General features: G+C 52.2%; 1 pseudogene; it reads left to right on the plus strand.

The window, feature by feature from the left end:
• Window positions 1-8,452: 8,452 nt before the first annotated feature.
• LOC136462874 (protein GLUTAMINE DUMPER 3-like) lies at window positions 8,453-9,109 on the plus strand (annotated as a pseudogene).
• Window positions 9,110-19,081: the final 9,972 nt, after the last annotated feature.

Below are 19,081 nucleotides of genomic sequence, written 5' to 3' on the forward strand. Positions count from 1 at the left end.
CTTTGTGGACTTTGCTAACTACTGCTCCTGTTTTAGCACAATCTAACATTGAGAAACCATTTGATGTATTTTGTGATGCATCGGGTACCGGTTTAGGGTGTGTTCTAATGTAGGAAGGCCGAGTCATTGCTTATGCCTCGCGTCAATTGAGAAAGCATGAAGTCAATTATCCAACTCATGATTTAGAGCTAGCAGCAGTTGTCCACGCTCTAAAAATTTGGAGACATTACCTGCTTGGTAATGTTTACCATATCTACACTGATCACAAAAGTCTTAAGTACATTTTCACTCAACCTGAGTTGAACATGAGGCAGCGCAGATGGTTGGAATTGATCAAGGATTATAACTTGGAAGTGCATTATCATCCGGGAAAGGCTAATGTGGTTGCCGATGCCTTAAGCCAGAAGTATCATTGTAATTCTTTATTGGAAGATGGTTTTAACTTATTTCATCTGGCAGTCTTACACAATATCACTGTTAGTTGCTCTCTTAAGGCAAAAATCATTGAGCTCCAAAAGACTGATGTTGGTATATTCCACCTAAAGAAGAAGATGAAAGAATAGAAAGTAAGCATTTTCTATTAGATGAGAATGGTGTTCTATGGTTTCAAGATCGGCTGGTAGTGCCGAAAGATAGAGAGCTTAGGAACCAGATCTTTGATGAAGCTCATTCTTCTAAGCTATCAATTCACCCGGGTAGCAGCAAGATGTACCAAGACTTGAAAACTCGATTTTGGTGGACAAAAATGAAGAAAGAAATTACGTCATACGTTGCTAGATGTGATAACTGTTGCTGAGTTAAGGCCATTCATATGAAACCAGCAGGGTTACTTCAGCCATTATCCATCCCAAGTTGGAAATGGGAGGACATTAGTATGGATTTTATTGTTGGACTTCCAAACACTCAAAAGGGTCATGATTCTATATGGGTAATTGTTGATCGTCTCACCAAGTCTGCACATTTTATTCCTGTCAATGTCAAGTGTCGACCTCATCAATATGCAAAGTTATACATTGATTAAATTGTAAGGTTGCATGGAGTACCTAAGAGTATTGTATCAGATCAAGGGCCCTAGTTTGTTAATCATTTTTGGGAACACCTACACAAGTACTTAGGTACCACATTGATTGATAGCTCTGCTTAACACCCCCAGACAGCAAGGTCAAACTAAGCAGTGTGAATCAGATCTTGGAAGATATGTTGAGAGCATGTGATGATTTCTTCCAAGGGTTCATGGGAGGATTGGTTACCTTTGGCTGAATTCTCCTACAATAATAGCTATCAAGAGAGCATCAAGATGGCTCCATTTGAAGCTTTATATGGTCGCAAGTGTAGGATCCCCTCTTAATTGGGTTGAGCCTGGTGAAAGAAGATATTATGGTATTGACTTTATCAAAGAAGTTGAAGAACTGAGTTCAAATCATTCAACAACATATAGAAGCTGCTCAATCAAGACAAAAGAGTTATGCAGATAAAAGGAGAACTCCTATTGTGTTCCAAATTAGAGATTATGTGTATCTGAAGGTATCCCCAATGAAGAAGGTACAAAGGTTTGGAGTGAGATGAAAACTTGCTCCTAGGTATATCGATCCATATCAGATCATTGCACAAAAAGGACTAGTAGCCTACAAACTCCAGTTACCTCCGTAAAATGAGAGCTATATTCAATGTTTTCCATGTCTCCCAACTCAAGAAATGTATTTGTGTGCCCGAAGAAGCTATTGAACCCGCTAGTGTCAAGATCTAGTCAGATTTGACCTATAAGAAAGACCTATTCGAGTGCTTGAAGAAATGAAAAGAGTGACCCTGTAGCAAAGTCATTAAATTCTACAAGGTGGATATGGAATAACCATAGTGAGCAAGACTGCTACGTGGGAGCTGAGACGATTATCTTCGTGAGGTCTATCCAGGGTTTCTACGAGAGATGGTTGGTAGTACAAATCTCGGGATGAGATTTCTTTAAGGGAGGAAGGGTTGTAAGACCCTAGGTGTTAAGCATGCATTTGGCATTGGAATTGCATGAGCACAAGTATCATTGATCATTCATGAGCATAAGCATCTTAATTTCTATCTCTATGTTTTCTTATATCACATGTGTTGTCACTAAATGCTTTACATATGATAGGGTTTACATGTAACCAATGTATAAAATGTTTGTGGGACCTTAGGAGTACCTTAAACATGCTTACAATGTCATATGGAACAACTTTGGTATTCATGACTTGGACCCATTTGGTCCTCCAAGTCATGGTTATAGTGCAGGCTTTCATTTTCAAGTTGCATGTTTGACCTAAGTTGAACTATAGCATAGATTATTTGCATAGGCAGTGCACCCTTAAGAAAAGTTGTAGTACTTGACTAGAGTAACAACTTTTATTTTTGAGGTCAAGACCTAATTCGGTGCATAGCATGCTCAAAATTAGCTTACAAGTAGCAAGAAATGTTGTTTTGGACTTGCTAAAAGTTTTCTAAGTCTTTATGTTGCTTACAGTTTGGATGTACCTCACTTGGGAGCATTGTAACTAGGCTAACCATTGAGAATTTGGGGATGCTTCTTAAAGCCAGTTTGTAGATTACATGTAGCTCTACAATTTCTGTTCAGGGAATTTTTTGCTAACTCTAACTGGTTTGGGAGTTACAGTGGATCAAAGTTGCTCGGTCAGTCGGCTTCCCTTGAGATGGGCAACATGGAGCCATCATCATCATCCTCCTCCTCTTCCTCCTCTTCTTCCAACAAACCTTGACGCCGTGTCCCTCGCTATAGCTTTGTTCGCTGCTTCAACCGTCGTTTCTTCTCCTCATCGTTCTTCTTTTTCTTCTTTTGTTCATCCATGGCATGGTTCATCGCCCTCATGGCCGCATGCTCTGGCAACAGCGTGATAGAGTCCTAGAAGACTAACCCAGCCAGCAGCTCGATGAAGCCCATGTCTGGCCACATCATGGGATGCCCTGGGATTGGGAACACGGCGTTGGCCTCCCTCATGGCCTCCTTGATGCGCTGCGCGACCTCACTATCGCAGAGTAGCCCCTAGGCGAGCGTCGTCCCGATGAGCTACGTGTCGAGCGTCATCCCGTATAGTGGGAGGACGCACGCCATTAGGGGAGCCACCCTCCTCGCATGATACCCCTGATGACAACATCGGCCCCTCTGGAGGCCGTGGGTCTTCAGGAATGCGATGGCCTCAAGGAGGTCACGCATCCTCTTCTTCTCCTTGATGGGTGGCCCCCACGGCCATGACTGGCAGAACCTCTTCGATCAGACGCCCGGAGAAGATAGGCAAGGGAGCGGCAAGGTCATCCTTCAGGTAGAACCAATGCAAGTGCCACCCCTTGTTGGATCTAGAGAGCTGGCAGGGCATGTACTTCGGTCCGCCCACTACCCACGGAGGTGGATGCCCATGCATCCCATCGGCATCGGGGTCTCCTGCCCTCTCTCCTTCTTCTTGATCAAGGAGATAGAGAAGAAATATCTCCACAACCTGAAGTGGGGCTCGATCCCTAGGTACCCCTCGCACATCGCGATGAAGGCCGCGATGTGCTAGATCCCATTGGGATTCAAGTGTTGTAGCTTAATCTGATAGTGGTGCAGTAGACCTCAGAAGAACGGGTGGGGAGGAACCACGAGTCCATGCTCAGTGGAAGGGCGCAAAGGAGACAACGTAACTATCAGGTGGCGCTAGCGCTGGCGTATCCTCACGGCCGAGCATGAGCCACTCCGCTGCATCGGTCCTCCCATGGAGAAGACCACGCTTGATGAGTCCTTCCATGTGTGCATGGGTAACATCGGAGCGGTACCACAAATCCATGGAGGATGGAGGCGGCCACGGAGAAACAAAGGTGGCGGTGGAGAAGCGGAAGCTACAGACCTAGGGCTCCGGCTGGCAGATTAGTAAGCACGACAGATCCAAACAGCGGCGGAGGAGAAACGGAGAAGGTAAGTCTATGGTTTTGGTGTGCAGAAATATGTAGGGGGAGGCCACTATTTATAGGATGGAGCAGGGTGAGAAGGCAAACCGTCTGCCTAGATTCACGTGCCTGTTGCGCTGTGTCATGTCACCTCCCTCCAAAGATCGTGTGCACGCTATCTCTGGCCGTGCCCTCAAAGGACACGTTGGATGACGGTTCGCCTGGTCGATGGGCCAAGAACCGTCGCAGGTAAGGAAGGATATAGAGCTAAAATGCTCCTACGGCCCATTCAGGCCCAAGAGTTCGAAGGCTGGCCCACTAACGGGTTCACAGCCGCTCCTGGGAGCCCTTACAGCGAGGGGTGAAAAGGAATGCCCCCCAAGAAGACCGACCACGGCAAAAGAGAATCGCCGTCCTACCAGGACACGCAACGGGTTACAAAAAAGAAGGCCAAGGCCCTCTGAGTCCTCCTGTTCGAAAAAGCCTCCAAAGGAGTATTCTACTCTTCCGCAGGCTCGGGGGCTACTGTCGGGTATCGTTATTAGGGATACCCAAAGCAAAGAAGTTAGCGCCCATGCTGACTCCCCCGGATGGCTCGAGACGTATTAAAATGTCTCGCCCGACCCCTTGGGTGCGGGCTCCGTCTCGCCCGACCCCATAGGTGCGGGCTCCGTCTCGCCTGACCCTGTGGGTGTGGGCTCCGTCTTGCCTGACCCCTCGGGTGTGGGCTCCATCTCGCCTGACCCCTTGGGCTCGTGCTCCGTCTCGCCCGACCCCAAGGCCACAGGTTCCGTCTCGTCCAAGGTCGCGGGCTCTGTTTCGCCCGACCTCAAGGACGAGGGTTCCATCTCGTCCGACGGGGACCCATACCGTCGTCAACCACTCTAGGTCCAATCGTATGGGCTTGGGTCAAAACTCTAACATCAGAGAAGAAGCTGGCATGCCTCGATGTAACCCGTGGCCATGATGGGCCATACCTGGCGATTCACATCAAGAGCAGTGTCGGGCGTGCCGGTACTGTTCTGCGCCTAATCCTCGTATGGACACTGACAGGCGCGTCAATTCACCGCGATGTCTGTTGGGACGGAGTGGAACGCCATGACCAGCAGATGACGCCTGCGTATGGCGCCAGTGATGAATAGGGCCGCGACATAGAGCCGTCCCTGTTGACATCTACAGGATCGACGGGACCCTGCATAAAGCAAAAGAAGGACCTGGTGATCCTAGAAGCCTTCTTCTCTCGTTCTTCTCCTTTTCCTCCTCTGTAACCCGCGTTTTCCCTTCGCCTATAAAAGGGGAAGCAGGGTGCTTCCTACCAGGGGATCCGGACAGGAGATAAAAAAACACAAGAGCACGACACGAGCACACAACTGAGCGGCAATTGAGCTCTCAGCACCCGTTCACTCCCTCCACTAGAGACTTAGGATCCTCTCCCTCTCTTGCCTATTTGTAACCCCTGCTGCAAACCAAGTGCCGGTAACATAAGCAGCAGCAAACTGGACGTAGGGACGTTCCGCCCGAACCAGTATAAACCCTTGTATCCTCTGAGCACACCATCCGAACCAGACACGCAAATACAAATTTACTCATCGATGATCCGAAAACACCGACACCGACTGTAAGCTTACATCTTCTCTTCTCCATCTCATCGTTAAGCCTACTTACAACATGTTATTATACTTGCTCAACGCAACCAGGTAATCAAAGGGGACCGATCGAGCTAATCCTGCATGCAATTAATTGCGTCTCATCTGCTCCTAGCACGGTCAGGAAGAAAGGATATGCATGGCCATGAGCAACAGGGACTGATTGCGATTGCCCACCCAAATGCAAGGGTTGTCGCCAATTCAGCCGTGTCCGCCCGGAGAAAGGTAGCAAAGCAAAAGCTGGCTGGATTGGGTATGCAGATAGATTCGTCTTCACCTTTCAACTCCTTCCTCACAATGCAATTTTTTTTCTTTTTGAGGAAGGAAAAAATCGTGCACTTATCTTTTTAAAAAGAATTTACACGTGCAATACGATCGTTCTTGTTCTAACTTTATCTATGAGTGAATGTACCATGTTAAGGATTAGTACAACAAAAATAAAAGCCCCTCATGTATAATGTTTTGTTAAAAAGACCCATTAATTTGAGCTAAAAAAAGACCCATTAATTTGGGAATTTTCTTCCCTCATATATAATGTTTTGTTTACTTCGCTGTCGCAAGAAATGTGTCTATTATTTATTTATGTCGCTAATTTGAAAATGATATGGGAGTGGAGAACCCTTTAATTTTGTATGCATGCATATGATTTTCATGTTGTCATCATCAACAGTACCCAGGACAAACACACTTCTACTTGCATGAGTCGCTCTGACTGTGCTTTGTGCATTGTAGGATAGGTGTCCCAAGTGTCACGGTATCCAAAAGCTCGAAAACGTTCGTGAAAAGAAAGGCCAAGCACCTTTCTCTCAAAATGAGAGCTGCATCGCCGCCTTTAGCAGAAAGGACTGGCGTAGGGAGAGGTTCAACAGAGCAAGCCACGCAATTATTAAAGCACTTATTTTGTCTCTTCCGAGATAATTGATAAAATATTTGTACCGGTCAGATTATGGAACTTTTGTTAATTCAGTATGTTTTTTAGTCGACGGAATACTAGAAATATTCCTTGCGTGTTGCTGTGAGATTTTTTTAAAATCAAATCGTTACATATATGAGTTAGACCTACATATTCTTGCATCGATTCCTATCAAAGTTAGACATGTCAATGAAAGAATTTAATAAAAAACTAAAAAATAGATCGAAATTATAAACTAATGGAATGGCAAAATAATACACATGCCTTAGTATGTTTCTTACATATTAAAAACAGTAATTGCACTTAGTCGGGATGATATGGATGGCTTGCATTAATAGGTTACAAGTTAGTTAGCTGACATGGCTTATTACGAGATGATGTGGATAGTTTATAAGATGTGGATGTCTTTTATATTGAGATAAAACTTGTAGGGGGTTTGAAGATTTCATATGTCTTGACTCTTGACACGGTGCAAATGGATAGGGGCTTGTTCGATTCTGAGGGGATTAAAGAGGATTGAGGAGCATTTTATCTCCTCAAATCTTCTCAGATTGGAAGCTAACCAAACAGGTCCCTAAAACTCTAAAGAAAACCATACGAATTCCACCCTACTCTTCATCTTTTCAGTGGTATGGACGTTTACGAATGAATTTAAACTCTACCACTTCAAAAGTGAATTTCGCCCGTAGTGCTCAATTATTGTGGTGAGGTGTGCTTTGCTTGTCCTGAAATGGGCAGGAGCCATCTAATCAACTAAAAGAACTTAGTAATCGTATCTTTTATATGGAGAAGGATCCTTTTTAATTTCTTTCAGAAAATTCGACGCATTTTCATGAACACAAATAGTTTAAAAGAAATATCAGCTAGCATTACATGTAATTGAAGAGAAATTGTTTACGCTAGAAGAGATATGTATACTTTCTAGGAAAGGATATGAGCACTACATGTGTATATTCCACCATAGCAGAAAGAATAAAGTGAGATACTTTGGCTGTGCGCTAGAACTGAATATACACATTATCATGAAAACAACTTGTTCAGAAGAAGAAAGTACTGATAAAAAGACCCGTAACCAAATAATAGCACGGTTTAATTACTCGGTGTTAATTTTATGATCTCCTAAAGCAAAATTGAGCAAATCTTCAAACAACAAATATTACAAGTGTGTTTGTGAGACATAGGTAAGCTAAAAAAAAGTTGTATTCTATTGGATCCACTTGTAGAGTTCTTTTGACTTACAAAATGGGCAAATTGTAAGCCACGGTGTGCAAATTGTATCCAAAAAGCCATATAATGCTCGATCCACTCATGGCAGAGTGCGCGTGCGATTAGCTGCTCATGGATAAGAGCGTGGCTTTAATTTGTGAGATTTTGTCACAAATAAACGAGTAAAAATGCCCACAGATATGCTATACTTAGTACGTAGCAAAGCTAAACAGTGGTTGTTTTTTGTAACTGACCATCACCGGGCAGCAATTGAAAACAATATCAGGTTTTCAGGTTGGCAAGCCAGTGAAGCAAACCAAGGTGCTCTTACTTAGTTACTTGGAATATCTTTGCCGTAGGATCTGGGACAAATCATACTGTATACTTTATTTTTAAAGAAGGAATTAATGTTTTCTGCTTTTCAATTATAATATCGTGCTTAATATAATATATAGATATATGACAACACTAAACTAAATTAAATCCTTTTTGCTTGATTTGTGATCAACTTGGCATGCTATTACTAGTACCTTAATGAAGCTCTGTACTCTATAAATAGGGCCTGAGCAAAGTACAAGCACTGCCTCATACCGCCAATCATTTTCATTCATCACCAACCTGACGAACACTGGCCGTCTCCCTCCTCCCTGCTCTGCTTCCAGTTCCAGACAAGAGAAACGCAAGCGAGGCAGGCAGGCAGCAACAGAGACACTGCTCCTGAGGCTGGTGGTGTTCACTGGCAGTGGCATGCACTGCCCCAAAGATTAACAAACAAAACCACATGTGGCCTGCAGGCGCGGAGCACCCGATGGGCATGGGCCACGGGCCCGCGGACGCCGTCACCGAGGACGAGAACGACGGCGACGACGCACTCGGCGTCGGCGTGGCAGTCGCCGGTGCCGTACCTCTTCGGCGGGCTGGCGGCCATGCTGGGGCTCATCGCGCTGTCGCTCCTGGCGCTGGCCTGCTCCTACTGGAAGCTGTCCGGCAGCCTCCTGGCCTCCGAGGGGGAGCCGGACGAAGACCTGGAACGCCGGGCCGGCGCGGGCGCGGGGGGCCGGCCCGGCGACGGGAAGGCCGCGGCCGCCGCCTGGGAGCGTTGGCGGGAGCACGTGGTGGTCATCATGGCCGGCGACGAGAGGCCCACGTTCCTCGCCACGCCGGCGTCGGGCCGGGGCACCCCGGACGACGCCCGTGGTGTCGTCGTCAGCGTGGGCTGCGGTGGCGGCGGCGGCTCCGGCTCTGAGGACGGCGAAGAAGGGAGGTGCGTGGAGTGCGGGGCGAGATCTTGGCCGGCTCGCGCGGCCGACGACGACGGCGCGCTGAGTCAGCAGAGTGGCGTTACTGTTAGTGGTAGTTCTGTAATTGGCGAGAGATGAGAGCTCGTTTTTTTTTCTTGCTTCTTGTTCTGTTTCTCCCTTTTTTTTTTATGTGCGTGTGTGACTGCGTCTACTTTTTATTTTATCTATTTTTGGCCCCGTTTCGCTGGGTCTGAAACTTGGCTAAAACTGGCTAAAAAATACAGTTCCGACTGAATTGTTGCGAGAGAAAAACACTGTTCCGGCTAAAAAAAAACCGAACAAGTCGAATAGGCCTTTGATGTACAGTAGAGTTTTTTTTTTACAACGGTTGGTCTGAAATGTAAAGAAATGAGGCTGGAAGTGGAGCTGTGATTCGATCAAAGAGTTGGAGCAAAGAATTGAACCGAGAAACGCATGCAACGGAAAGAGCAGGAAACGAGTTGGGTAAACTTGAGGGGAAACTGTTCAGTTGCAGCGTGGATCCATCGAAGTTCCCAAAGAGAGACAGAGTGGCCAGTGGCCACGCAAACAGAAACAGGCAGACCGTTTGGCTCGCTCGTCGCCACGGCCCACGGATAGAGCTCGACAGCTTGCAGATGGAGATGGACAGGGGTAACCATCATCCATGGAGAAGGTCGATGATGATCGAGGACGAGGAGTAGAGTATCGTCATGAATCATGATGGACGTAGAGTACCACAGGCTGAAGCTGAAGAAGCTGTGCTCTGACTGTCCTGCGACAGCTTCGTTATGGCGTCCTGGCTGAGACGTCAGGTGCAGCTTTGTCCGCATCGATCAGTTGGGTTCGCCCGCCGCAGCGCGCACGCGGTAACGGATCCAGCAGACCAGCACCAGCTAACGCCTTCTGCAACCGACGACTTATTAATTTAGGGCGGGAAAGAAGACTACAGTCTACAGCTCGCGTACGTACCGCTGCGTGTACGTACATGATCTTCTCTCGCAAAAAATGTTGGGGGTCTTTTTTTTTTTACGAAAGCCGGCAGAAGAGTTTCTGTTGAAGTATGGAACAGATCTCTGTCGGCTTTTGGCGTCCAAGGCTCCAAGCCCTCTCGCTGCTTGTTCAAGCGTCTAGCTTCTACCGCCCAAAAGGTAGCTAAAAGCTCAGATAAACAGTTTAGGCCATGTTCAACAGGATTTATTGCTGCGGTTGCTGATTTGTATGGTTGATTTGTTGTGAGAGAGAAAATACTATTTCAATGGTTGAAAAGTAGGGACTGATTCTGGCTGATAATCTCAAACGAGCAGAGCCTTAAGTTAATTTATATATAAAAAAACTAAAAAGGTAACTTACGAGAAAATATAAAAAGCACGTTTTAAGCGTTTTTTTTTACCTTTTGCTATGCTGAGAAGCTAAAAATTATGAAAACACCCATAAACTAGTTTTTTAAGTTAAAAGTCCCAGCTAAAACTAGGACTCAAACAAACGGACCCTTGAACCAGAGCCACCTCCCTCGTCCTGCATGTGATTGGCCACCTGATAATTAGATGCAGTGTCCCCTGCTCACGTCCACAAGGCTCAAGATCGTCTCCCTTCCCAAAAAAAAAGCACCTGGATCATATCATTTTTTTTTTCTGATGAGCCATTTTCTGTGACAAAAACAATCAGCTGATAAATTGACTGTCATGGTAGCATTCTTCTTCCAGCCTTAGAAAGGAGTCTCCTCTTTCCAACCAGGCAACCTGCCCCAGCTTTATCGATAAGGTTAGGATTCTATTTTCCATAAAAAAAATTGTGTGCAAAGGCAGTCCTCCAGGGAAACTTGTGGGCTTTCTTGGAAAGCCCTGTACTAAACTCTGAACTAAATCCCCATGGCATTGTGTTGGATATATTTCAGTTTTGTTCATGTTGAGGCTCAATGCAAGTACAAGAATTGGTAGCCGCAGCCAATGTTTGTCGTAGGAAATGAGCGCTGGACTTTTGGCGGGAGTTGGCGCACAACTAGACATGGAACGGCTCTGCAGTTTCAGCACGCCCAACGCGCGGTAGCAACCAAATGTAGTTTCGGCACGCCACAATTTAGCGTGTGTTTAGTTGGGGAGGTAAAATTTTTGGTTGTTACGTCGGATGTGTCGGAAGGATGTCGGGAGGAGTTTTTGGATACTAATTATCGGGTACCATAAAAAGGGGTCCCCTAAGCAAAAACCAAAAAAATCGCTTAGACCTTTATAAAAATCGAAGCCAAGAGACAACCACCGGCAAACCCCCACCTTATCCGAGGCTCGGCTGGACCGCCCGGCCCACCTCGAACAATATCCGGGCTCACCCGAAGCGGGCTCGGCCCAGAACGAAACCACGAGGCCACGGACGAGGTACCGATTCTCCGACTCGCCCGAGGCCCCGCCCGTAAGGCCTCGGACGAGGTACCGATTCTCCGACTCGCCCGAGGCCCGGCCGTAAGGCCTCGGACGAGGGTACCGATTCTCCGACTCGCCCGAGGCCCCGCGCGTAAGGCCTCGGACGAGGTACCGATTCTCCGACTCGCCCGAGGCCCCGCGCGTAAGGGCCATCGGACGAGGTACCGATTCTCCGCCTCGCCCGAGGCCCCGCCCGTAAGGCCTCGGACGAGGTACCGATTCTCCGCCTCGCCCGAGGCCCCGCCCGTAAGGCCTCGGACGAGGTACCGATTCTCCGCCTCGACCGAGGCCCGCCCGTAAGGCCTCGGACGAGGTACCGATTCTCCGACTCGCCCGAGGCCCCGCCCGTAAGGCCTCGGACGAGGACGTCACATCCAACCAACGCGTCCAACCACTCCCGCGACGTCAGCCGAACGACGGCTCGATACAGCGGAGTGGCCGACGAGATGGGAGTCACATCGACGCCATGCCGTCCGGGACAGGACGGGGCGGGGGTTACCGGTCGCTGTGCTCGGCGCTGTGCCCACGACTGACACCCGTGCTGCACTGTGCTGCCTAACCCCACCTGCTCCAAGGACAGCGCGGCGTGGAGAGTCAAGTCCGGGTCCCTATAGCCTCGGGACTCGCGCTCGCCGAGCCCCCCACAATGGTTCAGCCTCTGCACGACTGGGCCTCGGCTCTCTACGTTGTCACATACAGCGACCGGCAGGCACGTCGTCTGCAGTACGCACCATACCCTGCGCCAAGCCGCAGGAGCTCCCACGTCGCACAGGATCAGGCGTGACCAGCGTGTCGCTCCAGTGCACCGAGGACAAGGCCGCTCCACCGACCATGCCGCCACAGTGACGAGCTACAGGGCTCGGCATACCGCCTCCGCTCACAAAACGACACATAGCAAATACATGTACCGCCCCCGTGCCTCCCTTCGACTATAAAAGGGAGCGACCAGGGGCGCTTCTTGGCAAGGAACACACACACAGGTGCAAGCAACGCACAACGCTCTGTAACCCACACGCTTCCTCACTGCAAGAGATCAACATCTCAAACAACCCACGCCTCTCCACGCAAAGACCTAGGACTAGCTCCCTCTCTCGCTCAGCTTGTAAGCCCCTACTACAAGCACCTCGGTGCAAGGAATACAAGATCGCTTTCTCAGACTGGACGTAGGGCACCTATTGCCTGAACCAGTATAAACCTTGTGTCTCTTTGCATCACCATCCGGGATTAGGGGCACGCAGTACACTTTCACTAGTTGGTTGAGGATCCGCCAGACCCAAAACACCGATAGTTGGCGCGCCAGGTAGGGGAGCTACTGCGTGTCAGCTTAGTCATCCCAACAAGTTCCGAATGGCAGACCCCGTGCGACCACTGCGTCACGGCACGGTGATCTGGTTCGGGAGCCTAGAGTTCATGTCTATAGGATATGAGTACGATATGGTACTCCTCCCACCCAGAGCCCCATCGACCGACGACGACATCACGCACCAGCAGCCTAGGCGTAGGCGACGCCCAGGCCGCAACTCTCGTCGCGCTCGCCAGGCGCGATGCGGACGGGACCACCCCAACACCGCGCGAGCTCAGGGCGACACACCGCACTCCGCCAGTGTCCCATACCCGGCTGTTGGTACAGAGTCCCTGGCTGGGGACCTGTCTAACTTAAGCCTGGGCAAGGGAAAGACGTCGGCGGCGCACAGCACTGCCCCGTCATCAAGCTCTGCCCTGCCACCTCCTGAGGACTCGACTCCGACGGAGCGAGGCCCGGCGATTGCACCATCCTCGTACCCCTTTGGGTTGAGCAATGCCGCCGCCTATGCTTCCGCTCACGCGGAGCCCTCAGGACGCCACCAACATTTTGCCCTCGACCTCATTGACACAACCTTGACCCACACCCACACTGACTCCTCGGAGGAGGACGAGGTGTGGGCCGGAGCGGACTTCTCCGCACTTTGCGACCCTGAAGCCATACGCTGCTTCATGGCCGCGAGCGACTACTGCTTCGGCTACTTTGACTCCGACGACGAAGGCACTTACGATCCCACTCGTGAGTGCTTCAACGTCGAGCTCGGGATGCCGAGCACGGGCGATGAGGACGAAGGGGCAGGCGATGCCACACCTTCACGCGTCGAGCCCTCGGCGGTGCGGAACGAGAAACCTACCCACGAGGAACTTCGACGCCTGGACCTAGAGCAGCTCCATGAGCTTCAGGCCAAGGTCGAACAAGACCGACTCCTTCTGCAGCAGCTCTGAGACACTCTCGAGCAAGAGCAGTGGGGTCACGGTGATGGTGGAGCAGCCCGACAGAGGGCTCGCGACTCAACCACCGCATCAACAATGACGAAGGGGGTGAGCAACCCCCTATCTTCAATCATGCTAGCCAGAACGTCGCGGCAGCAACAATGCTACTCCGGACAATGCCCGAGCCCTCTACCTCGGAGGGGCGATGGGTCCATGGCGAGCTCTGAGACCTCCTCGAGACCGCCGCGGTACAGCAGGCCGAAAGTTCCACCTCTCGACGGCGCGGAGGCGCCTCAGAACTACCTACGGCACCGCCTCGATAGGATAGAGAGGCCTCGGTTCATCCCGAGCTTGCTCGAGTACTGACAGCCAACAAGGCCCCCTCGGTGCACGACTGCCTCGGCCACCGACGCGAGGCGCAAGGCGACCATGATGTGGCCAGCAGGCGACGGCGCCACGACAATGATGGGCCCGCCCGAGGCTACCACCCGCACCAAGGCGGTCGATACGACAGTTGGGAGGACCGCAGTCCTTCTCCTAGGCCACCTGGCCCTCGAGTCTTCAGCAAGGCCATCCGCGGCGTCCACTTCCCGGCCCGGTTTCGGCAACCGGCCAACCTCTCAAAGTACAGCGGCGAGACCAACCCCGAGTTGTGGCTAGCCGATTACCGCCTGGCTTGTCAGCTAGGCGGCATGGATGATGACCTGCTCATCATCCACAACCTCCCCTTGTTCCTGTCAGACTCGGCGCGAGCCTGGCTCGAACACCTCCCTCCCTCGTAGACCCACAACTGGCGTGACTTAGTAAAGGTCTTCGTCGGGAATTTCCAGGGCACATACGTGTGCCCCGGGAACTCCTGGGACCTCAAGAGTTGTCGCTAGAGGTCGGACGAGTCTCTCCGAGACTTCATCCGACTCTTCTCCAAGCAATGCACCGAGTTGCCCCGCGTCGGTGACTCGGAAATTGTCTAGGCGTTCCTCTCTGGCACCTCCTTCCGAGACCTGGTCCGAGAGTTGGGCTGGAACATACCAACCACGGCGACTGCGCTCCTCGACATCGCCACCAACTTCGCCTCGGGCGAAGAGGCCGTCGGGGCCATCTTCCTCGACAGCGACGCCAAAGGGAAGCGGAGGGACGAGGCCCCTGGGGCCTCGGCCCCCCACCTCCCCAAGAAAAGAAAAGGGTCGCCAGGGGAAGCAGGAAGGTCCTCGAGGCCGGTCTAGTCACGGCCACAGATCAGCAAGAATCCCCGAGGCCCCGCCAGAGGCCCCGGGCTCTTCGACGACATGCTTAAGAAGCCCTGCCCTTACCACCAGGGCCCGGTGAAGCACACCCTCGAAGAGTGCACCATGCTCCGGCGTTACTACGCCAAGCTTGGGCTCCCCAATGACGATGCCAAGAAGAAGGGCGCCAGCGATAGGGACTGACGACAAGGACGACGGGTTCCCCGAGGTGCACAACGCCTTCATGATCTTTGGCGGGCCTTCAGCGTGCCTCACAGCGCGTCCAGCGAAAGAAGGAGCGCCGAGAGGTCTTCTCGGTTAAGGTGGCCACTCCCGGTACCTCGACTGGTCTCGGGAGGCGATCACCTTTGATCGGGATGACCACCCCGATTATGTCCCAAACCCCAGGCAGTACCCACTCGTCGTCGACCCTATCATCGGCAACACCCGGCTCACCAAGGTGTTGATGGACGGAGGCAGCGGTCTCAACATCCTCTACGCCAACACCCTGGAGCTCCTGGAGCTCGACCAGTCATGGCTCCGAGGCGATGCCGCGCCCTTCCACGGCATCGTGCCAGGGAAACGCACGCGACCCCTCGGGCGCATCGACTTGCCTGTCTGCTTCGGCACTCCCTCCAACTACCGCAAGGAGGTCCTCACCTTCGAGGTGGTTGGGTTCAAGGGGACCTATCACGCCATCCTAGGGCGCTCAGTGCTACGCCAAGTTCATGGCGATCCCCAACTACACCTACCTCAAGCTCAAGATGCCGGGCCCCAACGGCGTCATCACTGTCGAGTCCACGTACGAGCATGCATACGACTACGACTGTCGAATGCATCGAGTACGCCGAGGCTCTCGTGGAGGCCGAGACCCTCATCGTCAACCTCGACCGACTTGGTAGCGAGGCGCCTGACTCCAAGCGTCATGCCGGGACTTTCGAGCCCACAGAGGCCGTCAAGCTCGTCCTAGGTCGACCCCACCTGCTCCAACGACCGGGCGCTGAGGATCAGCGCCACCCTCGACAGCAAATAGGAAGCCGTGCTCGTCGACTTTCTCCACGCGAATGCCGATGTATTCGCATGGAGTCCCTCGGACATGCCGGGCATACCGAGGGAGGTCGCCGAGCATGCCTTGGACATCCGGGCCTGGCTCCTAGACCGGTGAAGCAGCGCCTACGCCGATTCGACGAGGAAAAGCATCAGGGCCATCGGCGAGGAGGTGCAGAAGCTTTTGGCGGCCAGATTCATCAAGGAAGTGTCCCATCCAGAGTGGTTAGCTAATCCCTGTATTAGTTAAGAAGAAAAATGGGAAGTGGAGGATGTGTGTAGACTACACCGGTTTGAATAAAGCATGTCCAAAAGTTCCATTCCCATTACCTCGAATTGACCAAATCATCGACTCCACTGCGGGATGCGAAACCCTATCTTTCCTTGATGCGTATTCCGGTTACCATCAAATCAAGATGAAAGAATCCGACCAGCTCGTGACTTCTTTCATCACCCCATTCGGCATGTACTGCTATGTGACTATGCCGTTCGGCCTCAGAAACGCAGGGGCCACATACCAGCGGTGCATGACCCAGGTCTTCGGCGAGCACATCGGGCGAACCAGTCGAGGCCTACGTGGACGACATCGTGGTCAAGTCCAGGAAGGCCAGTGATCTCATCGATGACTTGGAGAATAGCCTTCAAATGCCTCAGAGAGAAGGGCATCAAGCTCAACCCCGAGAAGTGTGTCTTCGGGGTCCCCCGAGGCATGCTCTTGGGATTCATAGTCTCAGGAGCGCGGCATCGAGGCCAACCCAGAGAAGGTCTCGGCCGTGACCAACATGGGACCAATCCGAGACCTCAAGGGAGTGCAGAGGGTTATGGGATGCCTTGCGGCCCTGAGCCGCTTCATCTCGCGCCTTGGCGAAAAAGGCTTGCCTCTGTACCGCCTCTTGAGAAAATCCGAACGCTTTTCTTGGACCCCCGAGGCCTGAAGAAGCCCTCGCCAAGCTCAAGGCACTGCTCACCAATCCTCCATTCCTGGTGCCGCCGACCAAGGGCGAGGCCCTCTTACTCTACGTCGCCGCAACGACCCAAGTGGTCAGCGCGGCCGTAGTGGCCGAGAGGCAGGAAGAGGGGCATGCTCTACCCGTCCAACGACCTGTTTACTTCATCAGCGAGGTGCTCTCCGAGACTAAGACACGCTACCCCCACATCCAGAAACTGATCTACGCCATAGTCTTGGCTAGACGCAAGCTGCGTCACTACTTCGAGTCCCACCCGTGACCGTGGTGTCGTCTTTCCCTCTGGGAGAGATAATCCAGAACCGGGAGGCCTCGGGTAGGATAGCCAAGTGGGCCGTCGAACTCATGGGGGAAGCCCTGTCTTTTGCGCCTCAGAAAGCAATTAAATCCTAGGTCTTGGCCGATTTTGTGGCTGAGTGGACCGACACCCAACTGCCACCTGCTCAAGTCCAGGCGGAATGCTGGACCATGTACTTTGATGGGTCCCTGATGAAGACCGGGGCTAGGCGTGGGTCTGCTCTTCATCTCACCCCTCGGAGTGCACATGCGCTACATGATTCGGCTCCACTTCGCCGCCTCCAACAACGCAGCCGAGTACGAAGCCCTCGTCAATGGCTTGCAGATCGCCATCGAACTTGGAGTACGGCGTCTCGACATACGGGGCGATTCGTAGCTCGTCGTCGATCAAGTGATGAAGGAGTCGAACTGCCATGACCCCAAAATGGAGGCGTACTGCAAGTTGGTACGTCGCCTAGAAGACAAGTTCGACGGTCTCGAACTCAACCACATTGCACGAAAATTCAACGAGGCCGCGGACGAACTTGGCAAAGATGGCGTCGGCACGGGCCCGGTCCCCCCGAACATCTTCGCCAGAGACCTCCACAAGCCTTCCATCGACTACGCCTCGGCGGCGGAAGAGGGCCCATCGGTCGAGCCCACCGCAGGGCCCGAGGCCCCCTCTATCACCGAGACCCCTGCGGCCGAGCTCGAGGCCATGGAAATCAACGCGGAGCCTCCCGAGGCCAACCAGGGCACGGACTGGCGAGTCCATTCCTTGATTGCCTCGATTCGAGGAGAGCTTCCTAGCAGACAGGACCGAAGCCCGATGGCTTGCGCGACGAGCCAAAACTTACGTCCTCAGCAACGGCGAGTTGTACAGGCGAAGCCCATCTGGCGTCCTCCAACGGTGCATCACCACCGAGGCAGGCCAAGCCCTACTTTGGGACTTGCATCGTAGGAGCCTACGGGCACCATGCAGCGCCTCGGACGCTCGTCGGAAACTGCCTTCCGCCAAGGGTTCTACTGGCCAACGGCGGTTGCTGACGCCACCAAGCTGGTACGCTCCTGCGAGGGATGCCAGTACTATGCGCGGCAGACGCACCTCCCGGCCCAAGCCCTCCAAACCATCCCCATTACATGGCCATTCGCCGTGTGGGGGCTGGACATGGTTGGGCCTCTGCAGAAGGCCCCCGGGGGCTATACCCATTTGCTGGTAGCGATCGATAAGTTCTCCAAGTGGATCGAGGCTCGTCCGATCACTCGAATCAAATCCGAGCAAGCGGTGCTGTTCTTCACTGATATCATCCATAGGTTCGGGGTTCCAAACACCATCATCACTGACAATGGGACACAATTCACCGGCCACAAGTTCCTGACGTTCTGCGACTGACCACCACATCCGTGTGGCCTGGTCGGCCGTAGGACACCCTAGGACAAACGGCCAAGTAGAACGTGCCAACGGCATGATCCTACAGGGCCTCAAGCCAAGAATATACAACCGGTTGAAGAAATTTGGCAAGAAATGGCTTGCCGAACTCCCGTCGGTCATCTGGAGCCTGAGGAACACTCCGAGCCGAGCCACGGGGTTCACACCGTTCTTCCTGGTCTATGGAGCCGAGGCCATCCTCCCCACTGACTTGGAGTACGGTTCCCCGAGGCTACAGGCCTACAACGAGCAGAGCAACCGCACTGCCCAGCGAGGACGCCCTCGACCAACTGGAGGAAGCCCGAGACGTTGCGCTGCTACACTCGGCCAAGTACCAGCAAGCCCTACGACGCTATCAAGCCCGGCGCATTCGAAGCCGAGACCTGAAGGTGGGCGACCTGGTGCTGAGACTGAGGCAGAGCAATAAGGGCCGCCACAAGCTGACCCCGCCATGGGAAGGGCCGTACATCGTCGCCCAAGTGCTAAAGCCCGAGGACCTACAAGCTAGCCAACGAGAAGGGCGAAATCCTCACCAACGCTTGGAACATAGAACAGCTAC

This window comes from Miscanthus floridulus, chromosome 7 (genome assembly GCF_019320115.1).
Source record: "Miscanthus floridulus cultivar M001 chromosome 7, ASM1932011v1, whole genome shotgun sequence".
NCBI lineage: Eukaryota > Viridiplantae > Streptophyta > Magnoliopsida > Poales > Poaceae > Miscanthus > Miscanthus floridulus.